The sequence below is a fragment of the Oncorhynchus masou genome, chromosome 5, assembly GCF_036934945.1.
Source record: "Oncorhynchus masou masou isolate Uvic2021 chromosome 5, UVic_Omas_1.1, whole genome shotgun sequence".
In the NCBI taxonomy this organism is placed as follows: domain Eukaryota; kingdom Metazoa; phylum Chordata; class Actinopteri; order Salmoniformes; family Salmonidae; genus Oncorhynchus; species Oncorhynchus masou.
Genome location: NC_088216.1, coordinates 1,586,270 through 1,605,684, shown reverse-complemented (window position 1 = coordinate 1,605,684; position 19,415 = coordinate 1,586,270). Strand labels below are relative to the sequence as shown.

The window sequence follows — 19,415 nt, the reverse complement described above, 5'->3', positions numbered from 1 at the left end:
ATTTTGACAGTGATGTTGAAACCACCGTGCCAAAATGTATGTATGGTCTGAAATTCTACAACCCCTGAGACAAAAAGATTGATTTCATTATAAAGTAATACATATCGATATGGACCTTAAGATGTGGTATCCACCTTGACAAAAGTATGTATTGTGTGAAAGTCCAAAACGACAGTGAATTCATTTTCACTTCCATCTTCAGCCAACACTGTCTTTTTAAAAGCTTTGCTGCCCCGTGTGAGGATCGAACTCACGACCTTCAGATTATGAGACTGACGCGCTACCTACTGCGCTAACGAGGCCCTTCTTGGAAAAATGTCCAAAAATAAGAAAAAAAATATCGATACCGAACTTCAGATTTTGACAGTGATGTTGAAACCACCGTGCCAAAATGTATGTATGGTCTGAAATTCTACAACCCCTGAGACAAAAAGATTGATTTCATTCTAAAGTAATACATATCGATATGGACCTTAAGATGTGGTATCCACCTTGACAAAAGTATGTATTGTGTGAAAGTCCAAAATAGCAGTGAATTCATTTTCACCTTCAGCCAACACTGTCTTTGTAAATGCTTTGCTGCCTCGTGTGAGGATCGAGATCACGACCTTCAGATTATGAGACTGACGCGCGACCTACTGCGCTAACGAGGCCCTTCTTGTAAAAATGTCCAAAAATAAGAAAAAAAATATCGATACCGAACTTCAGATTTTGACAGTGATGTTGAAACCACCGTGCCAAAATGTATGTATGGTCTGAAATTCTACAACCCCTGAGACAAAAAGATTGATTTCATTCTAAAGTAATACATATCGATATGGACCTTAAGATGTGGTATCCACCTTGACAAAAGTATGTATTGTGTGAAAGTCCAAAATATCAGTGAATTCATTTTCACCTTCAGCCAACAATGTCTTTGTAAATGCTTTGCAGCCTCGTGTGAGGATCGAAATCACAACCTTCATATTATGAGACTGACGCGCTACCTACTGCGCTAACGAGGCCCTTCTTGGAAAATGTCCAAAAATAACAAAAAAAATATCGATACCGAACTTCAGATTTTGACAGTGATGTTGAAACCACCGTGCCAAAATCTATGTATGGTCTGAAATTCTACAACCCCTGAGACAAAAAGATTGATTTCATTCTAAAGTAATACATATCGATATGGACCTTAAGATGTGGTATCCACCTTGACAAAAGTATGTATTGTGTGAAAGTCCAAAATAGCAGTGAATTCATTTTCACCTTCAGCCAACACTGTCTTTGTAAATGCTTTGCTGCCTCGTGTGAGGATCGAGATCACGACCTTCAGATTATGAGACTGACGCGCGACCTACTGCGCTAACGAGGCCCTTCTTGTAAAAATGTCCAAAAATAAGAAAAAAATATCGATACCGAACTTCAGATTTTGACAGTGATGTTGAAACCACCGTGCCAAAATGTATGTATGGTCTGAAATTCTACAACCCCTGAGACAAAAAGATTGATTTCATTCTAAAGTAATACATATCGATATGGACCTTAAGATGTGGTATCCACCTTGACGAAAGTATGTATTGTGTGAAAGTCCAAAATAGCAGTGAATTCATTTTCACCTTCAGCCAACACTGTCTTTGTAAATGCTTTGCTGCCTCGTGTGAGGATCGAACTCACGACCTTCAGATTATGAGACTGACGCGCTACCTACTGCGCTAACGAGGCCCTTCTTGGAAAAATATCCAAAAATAAGAAAAAAAATATCGATACCGAACTTCAGATTTTGACAGTGATGTTGAAACCACCGTGCCAAAATCTATGTATGGTCTGAAATTCTACAACCCCTGAGACAAAAAGATTGATTTCATTATAAAGTAATACATATCGATATGAACCTTAAGATGTGGTATCCACCTTGACAAAAGTATGTATTGTGTGAAAGTCCAAAAGGTCAGTGAATTAATTTTCACTTCATCTTCAGCCAACACTGTCTTTGTAAATGCTTTGCTGCCTCGTGTGAGGATCGAGATCACGACCTTCAGATTATGAGACTGACGCGCGACCTACTGCTCTAACGAGGCCCTTCTTGTAAAAATGTCCAAAAATAAGAAAAAAAATATCGATACCGAACTTCAGATTTTGACAGTGATGTTGAAACCACCGTGCCAAAATCTATGTATGGTCTGAAATTCTACAACCCCTGAGACAAAAAGATTGATTTCATTCTAAAGTAATACATATCGATATGAACCTTAAGATGTGGTATCCACCTTGACAAAAGTATGTATTGTGTGAAAGTCCAAAACGACAGTGAATTCATTTTCACTTCCATCTTCAGCCAACACTGTCTTTTTAAAAGCTTTGCTGCCCCGTGTGAGGATCAAACTCACGACCTTCAGATTATGAGACTGACGCGCTACCTACTGCGCTAACGAGGCCCTTCTCGGAAAAATGTCCAAAAATAAGAAAAAAAATATCGATACCGAACTTCAGATTTTGACAGTGATGTTGAAACCACCGTGCCAAAATGTATGTATGGTCTGAAATTCTACAACCCCTGAGACAAAAAGATTGATTTCATTCTAAAGTAATACATATCGATATGGACCTTAAGATGTGGTATCCACCTTGACAAAAGTATGTATTGTGTGAAAGTCCAAAATAGCAGTGAATTCATTTTCACCTTCAGCCAACACTGTCTTTGTAAATGCTTTGCTGCCTCGTGTGAGGATCGAACTCACGACCTTCAGATTATGAGACTGACGCGCTACCTACTGCGCTAACGAGGCCCTTCTTGGAAAAATGTCCAAAAATAAGAAAAAAATATCGATACCGAACTTCAGATTTTGACAGTGATGTTGAAACCACCGTGCCAAAATCTATGTATGGTCTGAAATTCTACAACCCCTGAGACAAAAAGATTGATTTCATTCTAAAGTAATACATATCGATATGGACCTTAAGATGTGGTATCCACCTTGACGAAAGTATGTATTGTGTGAAAGTCCAAAATAGCAGTGAATTCATTTTCACCTTCAGCCAACACTGTCTTTGTAAATGCTTTGCTGCCTCGTGTGAGGATCGAGATCACGACCTTCAGATTATGAGACTGACGCGCGACCTACTGCGCTAACGAGGCCCTTCTTGTAAAAATGTCCAAAAATAAGAAAAAAATATCGATACCGAACTTCAGATTTTGACAGTGATGTTGAAACCACCGTGCCAAAATGTATGTATGGTCTGAAATTCTACAACCCCTGAGACAAAAAGATTGATTTCATTCTAAAGTAATACATATCGATATGGACCTTAAGATGTGGTATCCACCTTGACGAAAGTATGTATTGTGTGAAAGTCCAAAACAACAGTGAATTCATTTTCACCTTCAGCCAACACTGTCTTTGTAAATGCTTTGCTGCCTCGTGTGAGGATCGAACTCACGACCTTCAGATTATGAGACTGACGCGCTACCTACTGCGCTAACGAGGCCCTTCTTGGAAAAATTTCAAAAAATAAGGAAAAAAATATCGATACCGAACTTCAGATTTTGACAGTGATGTTGAAACCACCGTGCCAAAATCTATGTATGGTCTGAAATTCTACAACCCCTGAGACAAAAAGATTGATTTCATTATAAAGTAATACATATCGATATGAACCTTAAGATGTGGTATCCACCTTGACAAAAGTATGTATTGTGTGAAAGTCCAAAAGATCAGTGAATTAATTTTCACTTCATCTTCAGCCAACACTGTCTTTGTAAATGCTTTGCTGCCTCGTGTGAGGATCGAGATCACGACCTTCAGATTATGAGACTGACGCGCGACCTACTGCGCTAACGAGGCCCTTCTTGTAAAAATGTCCAAAAATAAGAAAAAAATATCGATACCGAACTTCAGATTTTGACAGTGATGTTGAAACCACCGTGCCAAAATCTATGTATGGTCTGAAATTCTACAACCCATGAGACAAAAAGATTAATTTCATTCTAAAGTAATACATTTCGATATGAACCTTAAGATGTGGTATCCACCTTGACAAAAGTATGTATTGTGTGAAAGTCCAAAACGACAGTGAATTCATTTTCACTTCCATCTTCAGCCAACACTGTCTTTTTAAAAGCTTTGCTGCCAAGTGTGAGGATCAAACTCACGACCTTCAGATTATGAGACTGACGCGCTACCTACTGCGCTAACGAGGCCCTTCTTGGAAAAATGTCCAAAAATAAGAAAAAAAATATCGATACCGAACTTCAGATTTTGACAGTGATGTTGAAACCACCGTGCCAAAATGTATGTATGGTCTGAAATTCTACAACCCCTGAGACAAAAAGATTGATTTCATTATAAAGTAATACATATCGATATGAACCTTAAGATGTGGTATCCACCTTGACAAAAGTATGTATTGTGTGAAAGTCCAAAACGACAGTGAATTCATTTTCACTTCCATCTTCAGCCAACACTGTCTTTTAAAAGCTTTGCTGCCCCGTGTGAGGATCAAACTCACGACCTTCAGATTATGAGACTGACGCGCTACCTACTGCGCTAACGAGGCCCTTCTTGGAAAAATGTCCAAAAATAAGAAAAAAATATCGATACCGAACTTCAGATTTTGACAGTGATGTTGAAACCACCGTGCCAAAATCTATGTATGGTCTGAAATTCTACAACCCCTGAGACAAAAAGATTGATTTCATTATAAAGTAATACATATCGATATGAACCTTAAGATGTGGTATCCACCTTGACAAAAGTATGTATTGTGTGAAAGTCCAAAATGACAGTGAATTCATTTTCACCTTCAGCCAACACTGTCTTTGTAAATGCTTTGCTGCCTCGTGTGAGGTTCGAACTCACGACCTTCAGATTATGAGACTGACGCGCTACCTACTGCGCTAACGAGGCCCTTCTTGTAAAAATGTCCAAAAATAAGAAAAAAAATATCGATACCGAACTTCAGATTTTGACAGTGATGTTGAAACCACCGTGCCAAAATGCATGTATGGTCTGAAATTCTACAACCCCTGAGACAAAAAGATTGATTTCATTATGAAGTAATACATATCGATATGAACCTTAAGATGTGGTATCCACCTTGACAAAAGTATGTATTGTGTGAAAGTCCAAAACGACAGTGAATTCATTTTCACTTCCATCTTCAGCCAACACTGTCTTTTTAAAAGCTTTGCTGCCCCGTGTGAGGATCAAACTCACGACCTTCAGATTATGAGACTGACGCACTACCTACTGCGCTAACGAGGCACTTCTTGGAAAAATGTCCAAAAATAAGAAAAAAAATATCGATACCGAACTTCAGATTTTGACAGTGATGTTGAAACCACCGTGCCAAAATGTATGTATGGTCTGAAATTCTACAACCCCTGAGACAAAAAGATTGATTTCATTCTAAAGTAATACATATCGATATGGACCTTAAGATGTGGTATCCACCTTGACAAAAGTATGTATTGTGTGAAAGTCCAAAAGGACAGTGAATTAATTTTCACTTCATCTTCAGCCAACACTGTCTTTGTAAATGCTTTGCTGCCCCGTGTGAGGATCGAACTCACGACCTTCAGATTATGAGACTGACGCGCTACCTACTGCGCTAACGAGGCCCTTCTTGGAAAAATGTCCAAAAATAAGAAAAAAAATGTTCATACCGAACTTCAGATTTTGACAGTGATGTTGAAACCACCGTGCCAAAATGTATGTATGGTCTGAAATTCTACAACCCCTGAGACAAAAAGATTGATTTCATTATGAAGTAATACATATCGATATGAACCTTAAGATGTGGTATCCACCTTGACAAAAGTATGTATTGTGTGAAAGTCCAAAATAGCAGTGAATTCATTTTCACCTTCAGCCAACACTGTCTTTTTAAAAGCTTTGCTGCCCCGTGTGAGGATCGAACTCACGACCTTCAGATTATGAGACTGACGCGCTACCTACTGCGCTAACGAGGCCCTTCTTGTAAAAATGTCCAAAAATAAGAAAAAAATATCGATACCGAACTTCAGATTTTGACAGTGATGTTGAAACCACCGTGCCAAAATGTATGTATGGTCTGAAATTCTACAACCCCTGAGACAAAAAGATTGATTTCATTATAAAGTAATACATATCGATATGAACCTTAAGATGTGGTATCCACCTTGACAAAAGTATGTATTGTGTGAAAGTCCAAAACGACAGTGAATTCATTTTCACTTCCATCTTCAGCCAACACTGTCTTTTTAAAAGCTTTGCTGCCCCGTGTGAGGATCAAACTCACGACCTTCAGATTATGAGACTGACGCACTACCTACTGCGCTAACGAGGCACTTCTTGGAAAAATGTCCAAAAATAAGAAAAAAAATATCGATACCGAACTTCAGATTTTGACAGTGATGTTGAAACCACCGTGCCAAAATGTATGTATGGTCTGAAATTCTACAACCCCTGAGACAAAAAGATTGATTTCATTCTAAAGTAATACATATCGATATGGACCTTAAGATGTGGTATCCACCTTGACAAAAGTATGTATTGTGTGAAAGTCCAAAAGGACAGTGAATTAATTTTCACTTCATCTTCAGCCAACACTGTCTTTGTAAATGCTTTGCTGCCTCGTGTGAGGATCGAGATCACGACCTTCAGATTATGAGACTGACGCGCGACCTACTGCGCTAACGAGGCCCTTCTTGTAAAAATGTCCAAAAATAAGAAAAAAAATATCGATACCGAACTTCAGATTTTGACAGTGATGTTGAAACCACCGTGCCAAAATGTATGTATGGTCTGAAATTCTACAACCCCTGAGACAAAAAGATTGATTTCATTCTAAAGTAATACATATCGATATGGACCTTAAGATGTGGTATCCACCTTGACGAAAGTATGTATTGTGTGAAAGTCCAAAATAGCAGTGAATTCATTTTCACCTTCAGCCAACACTGTCTTTTTAAAAGCTTTGCTGCCCCGTGTGAGGATCGAACTCACGACCTTCAGATTATGAGACTGACGCGCTACCTACTGCGCTAACGAGGCCCTTCTTGGAAAAATGTCCAAAAATAAGAAAAAAAATATCGATACCGAACTTCAGATTTTGACAGTGATGTTGAAACCACCGTGCCAAAATCTATGTATGGTCTGAAATTCTACAACCCCTGAGACAAAAAGATTGATTTCATTCTAAAGTAATACATATCGATATGGACCTTAAGATGTGGTATCCACCTTGACAAAAGTATGTATTGTGTGAAAGTCCAAAATAGCAGTGAATTCATTTTCACCTTCAGCCAACACTGTCTTTGTAAATGCTTTGCTGCCTCGTGTGAGGATCGAGATCACGACCTTCAGATTATGAGACTGACGCGCGACCTACTGCGCTAACGAGGCCCTTCTTGTAAAAATGTCCAAAAATAAGAAAAAAATATCGATACCGAACTTCAGATTTTGACAGTGATGTGGTATCCACCTTGACAAAAGTGTATGTTGAAAGTCCAAAACGACAGTGAATTCATTTTCACTTCCATCTTCAGCCAACACTGTCTAAAGCTTTGCTGCCCCGTGTGAGGATCGAACTCACGACCTTCAGATTATGAGACTGACGCGCTACCTACTGTGTCCAAAAATGAAAAAAAATTCTACAACCCTACAACCCCTGAGACAAAAAGATTGATTTCATTCTAAAGTAATACATATCGATATGGACCTTAAGATGTGGTATCCACCTTGACAAAAGTATGTATTGTGTGAAAGTCCAAAATACAGTGAATTAATTTTCACTTCATCTTCAGCCAACACTGTCTTTGTAAATGCTTTGCTGCCTCGTGTGAGGATCGAGATCACGAACTTCAGATTATGAGACTGACGCGCGACCTACTGCGCTAACGAGGCCCTTCTTGTAAAAATGTCCAAAAATAAGAAAAAAATATCGATACCGAACTTCAGATTTTGACAGTGATGTTGAAACCACCGTGCCAAAATGTATGTATGGTCTGAAATTCTACAACCCCTGAGACAAAAAGATTGATTTCATTCTAAAGTAATACATATCGATATGGACCTTAAGATGTGGTATCCACCTTGACGAAAGTATGTATTGTGTGAAAGTCCAAAATAGCAGTGAATTCATTTTCACCTTCAGCCAACACTGTCTTTGTAAATGCTTTGCTGCCTCGTGTGAGGATCGAACTCACGACCTTCAGATTATGAGACTGACGCGCTACCTACTGCGCTAACGAGGCCCTTCTCGGAAAAATGTCCAAAAATAAGAAAAAAAATATCGATACCGAACTTCAGATTTTGACAGTGATGTTGAAACCACCGTGCCAAAATGTATGTATGGTCTGAAATTCTACAACCCCTGAGACAAAAAGATTGATTTCATTATGAAGTAATACATATCGATATGAACCTTAAGATGTGGTATCCACCTTGACAAAAGTATGTATTGTGTGAAAGTCCAAAACGACAGTGAATTCATTTTCACTTCCATCTTCAGCCAACACTGTCTTTTTAAAAGCTTTGCTGCCCCGTGTGAGGATCAAACTCACGACCTTCAGATTATGAGACTGACGCGCGACCTACTGCGCTAACGAGGCCCTTCTTGTAAAAATGTCCAAAAATAAGAAAAAAAATATCGATATCGAACTTCAGATTTTGACAGTGATGTTGAAACCACCGTGCCAAAATGTATGTATGGTCTGAAATTCTACAACCCCTGAGACAAAAAGATTGATTTCATTATAAAATAATACATATCGATATGAACCTTAAGATGTGGTATCCACCTTGACGAAAGTATGTATTGTGTGAAAGTCCAAAACGACAGTGAATTCATTTTCACTTCCATCTTCAGCCAACACTGTCTTTTTAAAAGCTTTGCTGCCCCGTGTGAGGATCAAACTCACGACCTTCAGATTATGAGACTGACGCGCTACCTACTGCGCTAACGAGGCCCTTCTTGAAAAATGTCCAAAAATAAGAAAAAAAATATCGATACCGAACTTCAGATTTTGACAGTGATGTTGAAACCACCGTGCCAAAATGTATGTATGGTCTGAAATTCTACAACCCCTGAGACAAAAAGATTGATTTCATTATAAAATAATACATATCGATATGAACCTTAAGATGTGGTATCCACCTTGACAAAAGTACGTATTGTGTGAAAGTCCAAAACGACAGTGAATTCATTTTTCACCTTCAGCCAACACTGTCTTTGTAAATGCTTTGCTGCCTCGTGTGAGGATCGAACTCACGACCTTCAGATTATGAGACTGACGCGCTACCTACTGCGCTAACGAGGCCCTTCTTGTAAAAATGTCCAAAAATAAGAAAAAAATATCGATATCCGAACTTCAGATTTTGACAGTGATGTTGAAACCACCGTGCCAAAATGTATGTATGGTCTGAAATTCTACAACCCCTGAGACAAAAAGATTGATTTCATTCTAAAGTAATACATATCGATATGGACCTTAAGATGTGGTATCCACCTTGACGAAAGTATGTATTGTGTGAAAGTCCAAAACGACAGTGAATTCATTTTCACTTCCATCTTCAGCCAACACTGTCTTTTTAAAAGCTTTGCTGCCCCGTGTGAGGATCAAACTCACGACCTTCAGATTATGAGACTGACGCGCTACCTACTGCGCTAACGAGGCCCTTCTCGGAAAAATGTCCAAAAATAAGAAAAAAAATATCGATACCGAACTTCAGATTTTGACAGTGATGTTGAAACCACCGTGCCAAAATGTATGTATGGTCTGAAATTCTACAACCCCTGAGACAAAAAGATTGATTTCATTATAAAATAATACATATCGATATGAACCTTAAGATGTGGTATCCACCTTGACAAAAGTACGTATTGTGTGAAAGTCCAAAACGACAGTGAATTCATTTTCACCTTCAGCCAACACTGTCTTTGTAAATGCTTTGCTGCCTCGTGTGAGGATCGAACTCACGACCTTCAGATTATGAGACTGACGCGCTACCTACTGCGCTAACGAGGCCCTTCTTGGAAAAATGTCCAAAAATAAGAAAAAAAATATCGATACCGAACTTCAGATTTTGACAGTGATGTTGAAACCACCGTGCCAAAATGTATGTATGGTCTGAAATTCTACAACCCCTGAGACAAAAAGATTGATTTCATTATAAAGTAATACATATCGATATGAACCTTAAGATGTGGTATCCACCTTGACAAAAGTATGTATTGTGTGAAAGTCCAAAACGACAGTGAATTCATTTTCACTTCCATCTTCAGCCAACACTGTCTTTTTAAAAGCTTTGCTGCCCCGTGTGAGGATCAAACTCACGACCTTCAGATTATGAGACTGACGCACTACCTACTGCGCTAACGAGGCCCTTCTTGGAAAAATGTCCAAAAATAAGAAAAAAATATCGATACTGAACTTCAGATTTTGACAGTGATGTTGAAACCACCGTGCCAAAATGTATGTATGGTCTGAAATTCTACACCCCTGAGACAAAAAGATTAATTTCATTCTAAAGTAATACATTTCGATATGAACCTTAAGATGTGGTATCCACCTTGACAAAAGTATGTATTGTGTGAAAGTCCAAAATACAGTGAATTAATTTTCACTTCATCTTCAGCCAACACTGTCTTTGTAAATGCTTTGCTGCCTCGTGTGAGGATCGAGATCACGACCTTCAGATTATGAGACTGACGCGCGACCTACTGCGCTAACGAGGCCCTTCTTGTAAAAATGTCCAAAAATAAGAAAAAAAAAATATCGATACCGAACTTCAGATTTTGACAGTGATGTTGAAACCACCGTGCCAAAATGTATGTATGGTCTGAAATTCTACAACCCCTGAGACAAAAAGATTGATTTCATTCTAAAGTAATACATATCGATATGGACCTTAAGATGTGGTATCCACCTTGACGAAAGTATGTATTGTGTGAAAGTCCAAAATAGCAGTGAATTCATTTTCACCTTCAGCCAACACTGTCTTTTTAAAAGCTTTGCTGCCCCGTGTGAGGATCAAACTCACGACCTTCAGATTATGAGACTGACGCGCTACCTACTGCGCTAACGAGGCCCTTCTTGGAAAAATGTCCAAAAATAAGAAAAAAAATATCGATACCGAACTTCAGATTTTGACAGTGATGTTGAAACCACCGTGCCAAAATCTATGTATGGTCTGAAATTCTACAACCCCTGAGACAAAAAGATTGATTTCATTCTAAAGTAATACATATCGATATGGACCTTAAGATGTGGTATCCACCTTGACAAAAGTATGTATTGTGTGAAAGTCCAAAAGTACAGTGAATTAATTTTCACTTCATCTTCAGCCAACACTGTCTTTGTAAATGCTTTGCTGCCTCGTGTGAGGATCGAGATCACGACCTTCAGATTATGAGACTGACGCGCGACCTACTGCGCTAACGAGGCCCTTCTTGTAAAAATGTCCAAAAATAAGAAAAAAATATCGATACCGAACTTCAGATTTTGACAGTAATGTTGAAACCACCGTGCCAAAATGTATGTATGGTCTGAAATTCTACAACCCCTGAGACAAAAAGATTGATTTCATTCTAAAGTAATACATATCGATATGGACCTTAAGATGTGGTATCCACCTTGACAAAAGTATGTATTGTGTGAAAGTCCAAAATAGCAGTGAATTCATTTTCACCTTGAGCCAACACTGTCTTTGTAAATGCTTTGCTGCCTCGTGTGAGGATCGAACTCACGACCTTCAGATTATGAGACTGACGCGCTACCTACTGCGCTAACGAGGCCCTTCTTGGAAAAATGTCCAAAAATAAGAAAAAAATATCGATACCGAACTTCAGATTTTGACAGTGATGTTGAAACCACCGTGCCAAAATGTATGTATGGTCTGAAATTCTACAACCCCTGAGACAAAAAGATTGATTTCATTATAAAGTAATACATATCGATATGAACCTTAAGATGTGGTATCCACCTTGACAAAAGTATGTATTGTGTGAAAGTCCAAACGACAGTGAATTCATTTTCACTTCCATCTTCAGCCAACACTGTCTTTTTAAAAGCTTTGCTGCCCCGTGTGAGGATCAAACTCACGACCTTCAGATTATGAGACTGACGCGCTACCTACTGCGCTAACGAGGCCCTTCTTGTAAAAATGTCCAAAAATAAGAAAAAAAATATCGATATCGAACTTCAGATTTTGACAGTGATGTTGAAACCACCGTGCCAAAATGTATGTATGGTCTGAAATTCTACAACCCCTGAGACAAAAAGATTGATTTCATTATAAAATAATACATATCGATATGAACCTTAAGATGTGGTATCCACCTTGACGAAAGTATGTATTGTGTGAAAGTCCAAAACGACAGTGAATTCATTTTCACTTCCATCTTCAGCCAACACTGTCTTTTTAAAAGCTTTGCTGCCCCGTGTGAGGATCAAACTCACGACCTTCAGATTATGAGACTGACGCGCTACCTACTGCGCTAACGAGGCCCTTCTCGGAAAAATGTCCAAAAATAAGAAAAAAAATATCGATACCGAACTTCAGATTTTGACAGTGATGTTGAAACCACCGTGCCAAAATGTATGTATGGTCTGAAATTCTACAACCCCTGAGACAAAAAGATTGATTTCATTATAAAGTAATACATATCGATATGAACCTTAAGATGTGGTATCCACCTTGACAAAAGTATGTATTGTGTGAAAGTCCAAAATAGACAGTGAATTCATTTTCACCTTCAGCCAACACTGTCTTTGTAAATGCTTTGCTGCCTCGTGTGAGGATCGAACTCACGACCTTCAGATTATGAGACTGACGCGCTACCTACTGCGCTAACGAGGCCCTTCTTGGAAAATTATCCAAAAATAAGAAAAAAATATCGATACCGAACTTCAGATTTTGACAGTGATGTTGAAACCACCGTGCCAAAATGTATGTATGGTCTGAAATTCTACAACCCCTGAGACAAAAAGATTGATTTCATTATAAAGTAATACATATCGATATGAACCTTAAGATGTGGTATCCACCTTGACAAAAGTATGTATTGTGTGAAAGTCCAAAACGACAGTGAATTCATTTTCACTTCCATCTTCAGCCAACACTGTCTTTTTAAAAGCTTTGCTGCCCCGTGTGAGGATCAAACTCACGACCTTCAGATTATGAGACTGACGCGCTACCTACTGCGCTAACGAGACCCTTCTTGGTAACATGTCCAAAAATTAGAAAAAAAATGTTGATACCGAACTTCAGATTTTGACAGTGATGTTGAAACCACCGTGCCAAAATCTATGTATGGTCTGAAATTCTACAACCCCTGAGACAAAAAGATTGATTTCATTCTAAAGTAATACATATCGATATGGACCTTAAGATGTGGTATCCACCTTGACAAAAGTATGTATTGTGTGAAAGTCCAAAAGGACAGTGAATTAATTTTCACTTCATCTTCAGCCAACACTGTCTTTGTAAATGCTTTGCTGCCTCGTGTGAGGATCGAGATCACGAACTTCAGATTATGAGACTGACGCGCGACCTACTGCGCTAACGAGGCCCTTCTTGTAAAAATGTCCAAAAATAAGAAAAAAAATATCGATACCGAACTTCAGATTTTGACAGTGATGTTGAAACCACCGTGCCAAAATGTATGTATGGTCTGAAATTCTACAACCCCTGAGACAAAAAGATTGATTTCATTCTAAAGTAATACATATCGATATGGACCTTAAGATGTGGTATCCACCTTGACAAAAGTATGTATTGTGTGAAAGTCCAAAAGGACAGTGAATTAATTTTCACTTCATCTTCAGCCAACACTGTCTTTGTAAATGCTTTGCTGCCTCGTGTGAGGATCGAGATCACGACCTTCAGATTATGAGACTGACGCGCTACCTACTGCGCTAACGAGGCCCTTCTTGTAAAAATGTCCAAAAATAAGAAAAAAATATCGATACCGAACTTCAGATTTTGACAGTAATGTTGAAACCACCGTGCCAAAATGTATGTATGGTCTGAAATTCTACAACCCCTGAGACAAAAAGATTGATTTCATTCTAAAGTAATACATATCGATATGGACCTTAAGATGTGGTATCCACCTTGACAAAAGTATGTATTGTGTGAAAGTCCAAAATAGCAGTGAATTCATTTTCACCTTCAGCCAACACTGTCTTTGTAAATGCTTTGCTGCCTCGTGTGAGGATCGAGATCACGACCTTCAGATTATGAGACTGACGCGCGACCTACTGCGCTAACGAGGCCCTTCTTGTAAAAATGTCCAAAAATAAGAAAAAAATATCGATACCGAACTTCAGATTTTGACAGTGATGTTGAAACCACCGTGCCAAAATGTATGTATGGTCTGAAATTCTACAACCCCTGAGACAAAAAGATTGATTTCATTATAAAGTAATACATATCGATATGAACCTTAAGATGTGGTATCCACCTTGACAAAAGTATGTATTGTGTGAAAGTCCAAAACGACAGTGAATTCATTTTCACTTCCATCTTCAGCCAACACTGTCTTTTTAAATGCTTTGCTGCCCTGTGTGAGGATCGAACTCACGACCTTCAGATTATGAGACTGACGCGCTACCTACTGCGCTAACGAGGCCCTTCTTGGTAACATGTCCAAAAATAAGAAAAAAATATTGATACCGAACTTCAGATTTTGACAGTGATGTTGAAACCACCGTGCCAAAATGTATGTATGGTCTGAAATTCTACACCCCTGAGACAAACAGATTGATTTCATTCTAAAGTAATACATATCGATATGGACCTTAAGATGTGGTATCCACCTTGACAAAAGTATGTATTGTGTGAAAGTCCAAAAGGACAGTGAATTAATTTTCACTTCATCTTCAGCCAACACTGTCTTTTAAAAGCTTTGCTGCCCGTGTGAGGATCGAACTCACGACCTTCAGATTATGAGACTGACGCGCTACCTACTGCGCTAACGAGGCCCTTCTTGGAAAAATGTCCAAAAATAAGAAAAAATATCGATACCGAACTTCAGATTTTGACAGTGATGTTGAAACCACCGTGCCAAAATCTATGTATGGTCTGAAATTCTACAACCCCTGAGACAAAAAGATTGATTTCATTCTAAAGTAATACATATCGATATGGACCTTAAGATGTGGTATCCACCTTGACGAAAGTATGTATTGTGTGAAAGTCCAAAATAGCAGTGAATTCATTTTCACCTTCAGCCAACACTGTCTTTGAAATGCTTTGCTGCCTCGTGTGAGGATCGAGACACGACCTTCAGATTATGAGACTGACGCGGTATGCCACCCCTTGTAAAAATGTCCAAAAATAAGAAAAAAATATGTATTGATTTTGACAGTGAATCCACCTTGACAAAAATGTATTGTGTGAAAGTCAGTGAATTCATTTTCACTTCCATCTTCAGCCAACACTGTCTTTTTAAAGCTTTGCTGCCCCGTGTGAGGATCGAACTCACGACCTTCAGATTATGAGACTGACGCGCTACCTACTGCGCTAACAAGGACATTCTTGTAAAAATGTCCAAAAATAAGAAAAAAATATCGATACCGAACTTCAGATTTTGACAGTGATGTTGAAACCACCGTGCCAAAATGTATGTATGGTCTGAAATTCTACAACCCCTGAGACAAAAAGATTGATTTCATTATAAAGTAATACATATCGATATGAACCTTAAGATGTGGTATCCACCTTGACAAAAGTATGTATTGTGTGAAAGTCCAAAATAGCAGTGAATTCATTTTCACCTTCAGCCAACACTGTCTTTGTAAATGCTTTGCTGCCTCGTGTGAGGATCGAGATCACGACCTTCAGATTATGAGACTGACGCGCTACCTACTGCGCTAACGAGGCCCTTCTTGTAAAAATGTCCAAAAATAAGAAAAAAAATATCGATACCGAACTTCAGATTTTGACAGTGATGTTGAAACCACCGTGCCAAAATCTATGTATGGTCTGAAATTCTACAACCCCTGAGACAAAAAGATTGATTTCATTCTAAAGTAATACATATCGATATGGACCTTAAGATGTGGTATCCACCTTGACAAAAGTATGTATTGTGTGAAAGTCCAAAATACAGTGAATTAATTTTCACTTCATCTTCAGCCAACACTGTCTTTGTAAATGCTTTGCTGCCTCGTGTGAGGATCGAGATCACGACCTTCAGATTATGAGACTGACGCGCTACCTACTGCGCTAACGAGGCCCTTCTTGTAAAATGTCCAAAAATAAGAAAAAAATATCGATACCGAACTTCAGATTTTGACAGTGATGTTGAAACCACCGTGCCAAAATGTATGTATGGTCTGAAATTCTACAACCCCTGAGACAAAAAGATTGATTTCATTATAAAGTAATACATATCGATATGAACCTTAAGATGTGGTATCCACCTTGACAAAAGTATGTATTGTGTGAAAGTCCAAAACGACAGTGAATTCATTTTCACTTCCATCTTCAGCCAACACTGTCTTTTTAAATGCTTTGCTGCCTCGTGTGAGGATCGAATCACGACCTTCAGATTATGAGACTGACGCGCGACCCTACTGCGCTAACGAGGCCCTTCTTGTAAAAATGTCCAAAAATAAGAAAAAAATATCGATACCGAACTTCAGATTTTGACAGTAATGTTGAAACCACCGTGCCAAAATGTATGTATGGTCTGAAATTCTACACCCCTGAGACAAAAAGATTGATTTCATTATAAAGTAATACATATCGATATGAACCTTAAGATGTGGTATCCACCTTGACAAAAGTATGTATTGTGTGAAAGTCCAAAATACAGTGAATTCATTTTCACTTCCATCTTCAGCCAACACTGTCTTTGTAAATGCTTTGCTGCCTCGTGTGAGGATCGAGATCACGACCTTCAGATTATGAGACTGACGCGCTACCTACTGCGCTAACGAGGCCCTTCTTGTAAAAATGTCCAAAAATAAGAAAAAAATATCGATACCGAACTTCAGATTTTGACAGTGATGTTGAAACCACCGTGCCAAAATGTATGTATGGTCTGAAATTCTACAACCCCTGAGACAAAAAGATTGATTTCATTCTAAAGTAATACATATCGATATGGACCTTAAGATGTGGTATCCACCTTGACAAAAGTATGTATTGTGTGAAAGTCCAAAATACAGTGAATTAATTTTCACTTCATCTTCAGCCAACACTGTCTTTGTAAATGCTTTGCTGCCTCGTGTGAGGATCGAGATCACGACCTTCAGATTATGAGACTGACGCGCTACCTACTGCGCTAACGAGGCCCTTCTTGTAAAAATGTCCAAAAATAAGAAAAAAAATATCGATACCGAACTTCAGATTTTGACAGTGATGTTGAAACCACCGTGCCAAAATGTATGTATGGTCTGAAATTCTACAACCCCTGAGACAAAAAGATTGATTTCATTATAAAGTAATACATATCGATATGAACCTTAAGATGTGGTATCCACCTTGACAAAAGTATGTATTGTGTGAAAGTCCAAAACGACAGTGAATTCATTTTCACTTCCATCTTCAGCCAACACTGTCTATGTAAATGCTTTGCTGCCTCGTGTGAGGATCGAGATCACAAACTTCAGATTATGAGACTGACGCGCGACCTACTGCGCTAACGAGGCCCTTCTTGTAAAAATGTCCAAAAATAAGAAAAAAAATATCGATACCGAACTTCAGATTTTGACAGTGATGTTGAAACCACCGTGCCAAAATGTATGTATGGTCTGAAATTCTACAACCCCTGAGACAAAAAGATTGATTTCATTCTAAAGTAATACATATCGATATGGACCTTAAGATGTGGTATCCACCTTGACAAAAGTATGTATTGTGTGAAAGTCCAAAATACAGTGAATTCATTTTCACTTCATCTTCAGCCAACACTGTCTTTGTAAATGCTTTGCTGCCTCGTGTGAGGATCGAGATCACGACCTTCAGATTATGAGACTGACGCACTACCTACTGCGCTAACGAGGCCCTTCTTGTAAAAATGTCCAAAAATAAGAAAAAATATCGATACCGAACTTCAGATTTTGACAGTGATGTTGAAACCACCGTGCCAAAATGTATGTATGGTCTGAAATTCTACAACCCCTGAGACAAAAAGATTGATTTCATTCTAAAGTAATACATATCGATATGGACCTTAAGATGTGGTATCCACCTTGACAAAAGTATGTATTGTGTGAAAGTCCAAAATAGCAGTGAATTCATTTTCACCTTCAGCCAACACTGTCTTTTTAAAAGCTTTGCTGCCTCGTGTGAGGATCGAACTCACGACCTTCAGATTATGAGACTGACGCGCTACCTACTGCGCTAACGAGGCCCTTCTTGGAAAAATGTCCAAAAATAAGAAAAAAAATATCGATACCGAACTTCAGATTTTGACAGTGATGTTGAAACCACCGTGCCAAAATCTATGTATGGTCTGAAATTCTACAACCCCTGAGACAAAAAGATTGATTTCATTCTAAAGTAATACATATCGATATGGACCTTAAGATGTGGTATCCACCTTGACGAAAGTATGTATTGTGTGAAAGTCCAAAATAGCAGTGAATTCATTTTCACTTCCATCTTCAGCCAACACTGTCTTTTTAAAAGCTTTGCTGCTCCGTGTGAGGATCGAACTCACGACCTTCAGATTATGAGACTGACGCGCTAACTACTGCGCTAATGAGGCCCTTCTTGGTAACATGTCCAAAAATAAGAAAAAAAATGTTGATACCGAACTTCAGATTTTGACAGTGATGTTGAAACCACCGTGCCAAAATCTATGTATGGTCTGAAATTCTACAACCCCTGAGACAAAAAGATTGATTTCATTCTAAAGTAATACATATCGATATGAACCTTAAGATGTGGTATCCACCTTGACAAAAGTATGTATTGTGTGAAAGTCCAAAATATCAGTGAACTAATTTTCACTTCATCTTCAGCCAACACTGTCTTTGTAAATGCATTGCTGCCTCGTGTGAGGATCGAGATCACGACCTTCAGATTATGAGACTGACGCGCGACCTACTGCGCTAACGAGGCCCTTCTTGTAAAAATGTCCAAAAATAAGAAAAAAATATCGATACCGAACTTCAGATTTTGACAGTAATGTTGAAACCACCGTGCCAAAATGTATGTATGGTCTGAAATTCTACAACCCCTGAGACAAAAAGATTGATTTCATTCTAAAGTAATACATATCGATATGGACCTTAAGATGTGGTATCCACCTTGACAAAAGTATGTATTGTGTGAAAGTCCAAAACGACAGTGAATTCATTTTCACTTCCATCTTCAGCCAACACTGTCTTTTTAAAAGCTTTGCTGCCCCGTGTGAGGATCGAACTCACGACCTTCAGATTATGAGACTGACGCACTACCTACTGCGCTAACAAGGCCATTCTTTTTAAAATATCC

At 38.6% G+C, this 19,415-nt stretch overlaps 21 non-coding genes across 21 annotated transcripts; all 21 read right to left on the bottom strand.

The window, feature by feature from the left end:
• Positions 1-229: 229 nt before the first annotated feature.
• Positions 230-302, bottom strand: trnam-cau (transfer RNA methionine (anticodon CAU)). The gene has a single exon. It is a non-coding gene; the product is annotated as a tRNA-Met (tRNA).
• Positions 303-1,631: 1,329 nt separating this feature from the next.
• Positions 1,632-1,704, bottom strand: trnam-cau (transfer RNA methionine (anticodon CAU)). The gene has a single exon. It is a non-coding gene; the product is annotated as a tRNA-Met (tRNA).
• Positions 1,705-2,344: 640 nt separating this feature from the next.
• trnam-cau (transfer RNA methionine (anticodon CAU)) lies at positions 2,345-2,417 on the bottom strand. The gene has a single exon. It is a non-coding gene; the product is annotated as a tRNA-Met (tRNA).
• Positions 2,418-2,695: 278 nt separating this feature from the next.
• On the bottom strand, positions 2,696-2,768 carry trnam-cau (transfer RNA methionine (anticodon CAU)). Its single transcript has one exon. It is a non-coding gene; the product is annotated as a tRNA-Met (tRNA).
• Positions 2,769-3,395: 627 nt separating this feature from the next.
• On the bottom strand, positions 3,396-3,468 carry trnam-cau (transfer RNA methionine (anticodon CAU)). The gene has a single exon. It is a non-coding gene; the product is annotated as a tRNA-Met (tRNA).
• A 995-nt stretch (positions 3,469-4,463) lies between these two features.
• trnam-cau (transfer RNA methionine (anticodon CAU)) lies at positions 4,464-4,536 on the bottom strand. Its single transcript has one exon. It is a non-coding gene; the product is annotated as a tRNA-Met (tRNA).
• Positions 4,537-4,813: 277 nt separating this feature from the next.
• Positions 4,814-4,886, bottom strand: trnam-cau (transfer RNA methionine (anticodon CAU)). Its single transcript has one exon. It is a non-coding gene; the product is annotated as a tRNA-Met (tRNA).
• A 640-nt stretch (positions 4,887-5,526) lies between these two features.
• Positions 5,527-5,599, bottom strand: trnam-cau (transfer RNA methionine (anticodon CAU)). Its single transcript has one exon. It is a non-coding gene; the product is annotated as a tRNA-Met (tRNA).
• A 278-nt stretch (positions 5,600-5,877) lies between these two features.
• Positions 5,878-5,950, bottom strand: trnam-cau (transfer RNA methionine (anticodon CAU)). The gene has a single exon. It is a non-coding gene; the product is annotated as a tRNA-Met (tRNA).
• A 990-nt stretch (positions 5,951-6,940) lies between these two features.
• On the bottom strand, positions 6,941-7,013 carry trnam-cau (transfer RNA methionine (anticodon CAU)). The gene has a single exon. It is a non-coding gene; the product is annotated as a tRNA-Met (tRNA).
• A 1,129-nt stretch (positions 7,014-8,142) lies between these two features.
• On the bottom strand, positions 8,143-8,215 carry trnam-cau (transfer RNA methionine (anticodon CAU)). Its single transcript has one exon. It is a non-coding gene; the product is annotated as a tRNA-Met (tRNA).
• A 641-nt stretch (positions 8,216-8,856) lies between these two features.
• Positions 8,857-8,929, bottom strand: trnam-cau (transfer RNA methionine (anticodon CAU)). Its single transcript has one exon. It is a non-coding gene; the product is annotated as a tRNA-Met (tRNA).
• Positions 8,930-9,207: 278 nt separating this feature from the next.
• trnam-cau (transfer RNA methionine (anticodon CAU)) lies at positions 9,208-9,280 on the bottom strand. The gene has a single exon. It is a non-coding gene; the product is annotated as a tRNA-Met (tRNA).
• A 284-nt stretch (positions 9,281-9,564) lies between these two features.
• trnam-cau (transfer RNA methionine (anticodon CAU)) lies at positions 9,565-9,637 on the bottom strand. The gene has a single exon. It is a non-coding gene; the product is annotated as a tRNA-Met (tRNA).
• Positions 9,638-9,915: 278 nt separating this feature from the next.
• Positions 9,916-9,988, bottom strand: trnam-cau (transfer RNA methionine (anticodon CAU)). Its single transcript has one exon. It is a non-coding gene; the product is annotated as a tRNA-Met (tRNA).
• Positions 9,989-10,978: 990 nt separating this feature from the next.
• On the bottom strand, positions 10,979-11,051 carry trnam-cau (transfer RNA methionine (anticodon CAU)). Its single transcript has one exon. It is a non-coding gene; the product is annotated as a tRNA-Met (tRNA).
• Positions 11,052-11,684: 633 nt separating this feature from the next.
• trnam-cau (transfer RNA methionine (anticodon CAU)) lies at positions 11,685-11,757 on the bottom strand. Its single transcript has one exon. It is a non-coding gene; the product is annotated as a tRNA-Met (tRNA).
• A 282-nt stretch (positions 11,758-12,039) lies between these two features.
• trnam-cau (transfer RNA methionine (anticodon CAU)) lies at positions 12,040-12,112 on the bottom strand. The gene has a single exon. It is a non-coding gene; the product is annotated as a tRNA-Met (tRNA).
• Positions 12,113-12,396: 284 nt separating this feature from the next.
• trnam-cau (transfer RNA methionine (anticodon CAU)) lies at positions 12,397-12,469 on the bottom strand. The gene has a single exon. It is a non-coding gene; the product is annotated as a tRNA-Met (tRNA).
• Positions 12,470-12,748: 279 nt separating this feature from the next.
• Positions 12,749-12,821, bottom strand: trnam-cau (transfer RNA methionine (anticodon CAU)). Its single transcript has one exon. It is a non-coding gene; the product is annotated as a tRNA-Met (tRNA).
• Positions 12,822-18,254: 5,433 nt separating this feature from the next.
• On the bottom strand, positions 18,255-18,327 carry trnam-cau (transfer RNA methionine (anticodon CAU)). Its single transcript has one exon. It is a non-coding gene; the product is annotated as a tRNA-Met (tRNA).
• Between the last annotated feature and the right edge of the window lie 1,088 nt (positions 18,328-19,415).